Here is a 5,732-nt window from a genome sequence, read left to right on the forward strand (position 1 = left end):
CTAGGTGACCCTAGTCATAAGAGTGCAACCATGTGACCTTAGTTCGATTGGAGTGCAACCACTCCCTTAAGTCCTGGTGACCTTACTCATGTAATTCTATGATAGAAATGGTTTGGGTGAGGGTGGGGGTAGGGGGTGGTTGGGGAGGGTTGACCCCAATCATGCTCGATCCGTTTTGTGAGATGTTCACGTACTCCCCTTAAAGTCTAGGTGACCTTACTCAAAAGGATTTTTTTTGGGGGGGGGGGGTGGGACCCCAATGATGGCCGAGCCATTTTGTGGGATGTTCACATACTCCTTGAGTAAAAGACTTTGTATATACGAAGATGGGTGGTGAGGGTAAACACGGTGACATGCCACGTGTATATATATAGTCATGGCATTTCAATAGCAGTAGAGCCATGGTAGAGACGGAAAAGTTAGATATCAAGAAGGAGACATTTTTCTATCCAATGACATGTTGAGATAAGATATGGTTCAAATTTGTTAATTATTTATACACTTTAAAAAGAACCAACTTTGTATGGACTAATTAAAAAATACTTATGTTGGGCAAAAGGCCTTCAACACTTAAAATGGGTGATTAACACTAGTTCTTGAGAGGACCAATATAACAGCTTAGGATGATAAGGCTAGCAACCTTCAATGTTACCTTCAACTGCTTCACCCAACTCATGACACACATGACCACATTGATGCCTTCAAGCCTTTGAGAGCTTCAATTATGATAAAGAACAATAGGATAACAAAACTCGAACATAGGTCATTGCTAACATCCAATTAGCATACATGCAAGTATACATACATAGAGAAAACCATGCTATGTCATGAAGTCAACATGTTAGGTAGGCCATGGTTTCAACATGTTTCAACATAAGTAATTTTACACATTATTTTTGAGGATAAATTTACCAAAATATTTTTAAGTTATGGACATTCTTGTAAGAAAGCAATGCTCCACTCTACTTGTAATTGCATGGGTATCGGCTAGCTCTATTTTGTAAGCCCCCATATTAAGGAGTTAAATTAAGGAGTTATCATGATTGAGCATCTCAAATGCCAAAAAGAACCTAGTTTAGACATCAAATGGTGGTGGGTTACGAATAGTTACACTACCAAATAAGCAAACTACAACAGCATTACTCTTTTTGGTTTAGTTTTCAATGAAGAAGGGAGAAGAAGTCAATTCTGCTCAAGCCATATTACTTCCTGCAATCTCTCTCTCTCTCTCTTTCTCTCTCTCTCTCTCTCTACATATATGTGTGTGTGTGGGGGGGGGGTAGCATTGGAGGCAAATGCAATAAAAGAAAAAGAGTTAGATTCTTTAAATAAAATGCTGGCATTATAAGTATTCATAAATGGCTACAACATTTGGAAAAATATATTATTATTTGATTCGGAATCCTCAAAGGTGTGAAGGAGCTACCACTACCCTAGAAAGGGCATGAAAGCCGTGTCGCACAACACAACTACTTAATGGGAGGAGGCCCCATATTAAGGTGGCAAAGATTGAGTGACACCTTGCTCATAAGCTTGTAAAGCTTGTGGGAGCCATATCTTGCAATTGCAAAATGCTTCATGCAACACATGTGTCTAATGAAACACTAGGCCTAGAGGGGGGGGGGACAATAAAACACTAAGCTCTTTTGAAAGGCAAAATGGAAAGGCAAGTTCGCTAATAATAATTATGAGTCTCTTTCTAAATAAAAATTCATATAAAGCTTCAAGTGTACACCAATAATCTATGCTTTAAGTCTTATAAGGCCACTTAGATGGAAAAGTTTTGCTCTAGGGATCAATCCTTAAAAAAGGGGAGAAAGGGTGTAATGATCACCAAGGTAACAATTCTAGGTATGTTTTTGGAATTTTTTAATATTGGAAGCTATGCCTTAGAAAGGTGATGTAGTTTACATGTAACATCTTTTGGGCCAACATTATGTTGTTGCCATGATTCGATTGTTTAATGGAAGGTTTGTGCATGTGTATTGGATTGTTTAACAAAAGGTTTGTGCATCTAGAAACACTTGCAACTTTATTGATTCATCCGTGGTACAAGAACTAAACCTCAAGGTGTATCAAAGTAGCCAAAGTTTCTAAGTTACCTTTATGGATCATAACATTCTAAATGTGATTCGATTACTCCATAGTTATAAAGAAGTTTGGGCCAAGTTTTAGTGATGGGTTACATTTGTATTTTACCTTGTGAAGATGGGTTGTATCCATATTATACCTTACAAAGATGAATTTTTTCACAAAAAGAATTTAAAACTAGATTAAATTATTACGTAGGATCTTTTTTACATAATGTTTAAAATATGTTTTTACAATCTAATTATATAAGAAACTCTTTGTAGACACACTATTTGATTTTTATTCATGGATGTGAATAGCCTACATTTACTTATTTCTTTTCAAGCTGGTTATGTACTTCACAAACCTTTTGGTTGCTCCTCATTTTCTAAGTTGTTTTCACTTTTGATGACCCACTTTTGGGCTCATTACAAAAAATTTGGATACCCAGCATCAATACCCAAGTCGAGGGACTTAGGTCTGCTACACCCCTCTTCTTATCAGTAGCACACATTAGGGAGATTATGAGCTCATTTTGGGGCCCTCTAAGGAGTTTCATGCTCTTTCTCTCTCTAAAAAATGGGGCCATGGTGACCCCTATCAATCTTATGTCAGAACCCCTCCATGTGACATATCATTGAGAAGCTCTTGAGATGAGTAGATTTTAAATATATAATCTTTGACAACTTTCAAGTAGTAATGCTCAAGATACACCACAAATAAGATTTAAGATGCTAAAATATAACGTTACATGCCACATCATCAATTTTGAAACTACTTTTTTGGGGAGCTTCACTATCCTATGTTACAACCCCATCATCTTATATACCATTAGAAAGATCTTGAATAGTACATTCTAAATCTACCAACTCTGAAAACTTTGGGAATGATGTGCTCAAATTTCACCGTGGCCCCATTTTTTTGAGAGAGAAAGTGCATGACACTCTTTAGAGGGCCCTAAAATTAGCTCATAATTTTCCTAATGTTAATGGTGGCTAGCACATGTATCTAGTTTTCAAAAGTCAATAGAAGGAGGGATGTGTACATCCTATCCTCTTCCTAAAGTCAAGAGGAGGGAGGGATGTGTACATCCTATCCTCTTTCGAACCAATCTTTGATTGCTAGCACACATTTGTACTAAGGTAGTTTGATCTATTATGTCAAATTCATACCAAACAAGTTGCCATCCACCATTGGATGTGTTTGCCAGGTCTCAAGGTATCTTTTCTCAAAATAAATGTGGTCTAATGCCCAATCATGCGCTGTTAATCCCAGTTAGGATTAACAATTATGCTCCTCCATTTGAGGACATTAATAAGTGTTATGCAAAGACACTATAAAAGTTATAACATTATGATATATTGGCCACCCAAGGCCTTAGTTAGTAAGTTTTGGGCGCCCAAGTGTGAATAAGGGCCAATTGTACATAAGGTATTTTCTCATAATGAATGGACACAATCCCCCTTTGTGCTATGAGAGTTCTTGCCTTGTCTTGAGAGAGAGTGTGAGAGAGTACTCTAGTACATGTGTTTTCTCTATGCTTGTATGCATGTATGCTTGTGGAGAGAAGTGAGAGAGAGAGATTGCCTTGTGTGGTGGTGTGAGAGAATCTACAGTGATAGCGTGAAGGTGAAGCTTGGAGGATTGGAGCTTCTCGAAGTGAGCTTGGAGATCTCAAGGGACACAAGCTTGAAGCATTGGTAAGTTCCCTACGACGACGGTTGTGTTCTATTGCTTCTTTCAAAAGTGTAACGCATAGCGTTCCTTCTTTGGAGATGTGGTAGCCCATAAAATTTTTGGCGCTGTTGTTGCTGGGGAAACACCCTTGTTTCTTCTGTCCTCCTTGAGTTTCAAATTCAACTATACAAGTTTCATCATTGCCTTTGCATTCTAGAAGTGCATTGTGTATGGAATGAATGGATAAGGTTTGAGTGGAAGTAAAGGTTTATGAGAAATTGGTTATTTTTGTTGTGTGGGTGAGTACTGGGGTGACCTTAGAGAAAAGCTACACCATTTTTTCCTTTCAATTTTGATGTTTGTATCACCAAATTTGTGAACATGAACGAGCAAGGTCCATTGGTTGTGTTTTGAACTCGCATTACACTCCTTATGTCTAGCACAATCATTTTGGAGCATCTGGATAGGTAATTTGCACCCAAACTCCTCTCTGTCGATGCGGGAACTTCACACGTGAAAGTGCAAGAAAATGGTTCTCGATGTGAACTACTTCTTGCTATCTCACGGCGTGAACCGCTCCCATAATCAGCGTCACAAATCACGCAATTACCTTGCTAAAAATAGATCATCTTATCCTAACATCTCTGACACAACGGGTCCTACAAAATTTTAATCCGTGAACTAGCAAAGAATACTACATGACATGAAACACTATCTAGTTCATAGCGTGAACCAAGTAGATCTCACGACGTGAACGATTCTCTGACATCTCATGGAGTGAATCAATTAGACCTCACGACGTGAATTGCTAACCTTTCACGACATAAACTATTTTTTTATAATTTTACGATGTAACTAGATTTAGTTCACGAACCTAGTATTGTCAGATTAAGGTTAGGGAAGTGCCTTAATTGTCAGATTAAGGTTAGGGAAGTGCCTTAATTGAGTAAATTGAGACCAATCAAATTAGATCAAGGTAACACTGACTTGTAAATTCGAAGTAATCTTCGAGCACATGAGAGTGTAGAAACTAGTTCACAACGTGAACTACTTACCATTTCACGACGTGAACGATTCTCTGACATCTCACAGCCAAAAAAAAAAGATCGATAGTACCTTACCAAAGTTCATTTGGGGGGTAGCAAATTAGCTTATCAAATCACATTCACGTGCACTTGAGGTTTGGAAAACTCATCTCAGAGATGAAATCACTCCTGATGATAGTGCATCAAACCACCCAGGATCTTCCTATCAAAAGAGTGTTGGTTCAAGCCACTCAACGAGCACTCAATTGAGTGTCTTAAGGAATCTAACCACCGTCGATACAAGTAGTGAAGAATCCATGGAAGAAGGGCTACGATTCTCTGGGTTTGGAGAAGAGGAGAAACCACCTTCCCCTACTACAAGATCTAGTGGTATCATTGATATGGCCTGAGGATTTTTCGGTCTCCAAACCAGCAACGATGAGGAAGCGCAATCTATGGGTACAAGCCTGTCAACCAACACAATCTATGAGTACAAGCCTGTCAACCAACGCTGGACTATGTCCAAGACAAGAATTACCTACCCAACCTTCAAGTTGTAGGCTGTCTAACATTGGCACCCCCAGAATGAGAAGAGACTTGGAAAGTGCGGCCAGGACAGGTCAAGTATTCTTCCCAACCTCAGAGGAAGTAGAATTAGATTTGAAAAGGGTTGAAGTAGAATGACAACTGTGAGAATTAAGCTTAAGGAAACAAGAGATCGATACTCAAAGGGCTAGGGATGAATCAAAGGAAATGGGAAATGTGAATCCATTTCAATCGCGTGGCAAGGAACTAGAAATAGTCATGGGCAGGACTGAGGGAGACATCCCAAATTTAGATCCCATTAATGAAGAGCCAAGGGCAGAGGAAGGGTTTGATACCCAAAACGAAGGAGATTACTTGCATAGGGAAACTGTGGAAGTGGAGGATCGCCTGTACACCAAGAAAGACATAGAGCAA

Source organism: Cibotium barometz, chromosome 31 (genome assembly GCF_041138505.1).
Source record: "Cibotium barometz isolate CiBa-2024 chromosome 31, ASM4113850v1, whole genome shotgun sequence".
Lineage (NCBI taxonomy): Eukaryota > Viridiplantae > Streptophyta > Polypodiopsida > Cyatheales > Cibotiaceae > Cibotium > Cibotium barometz.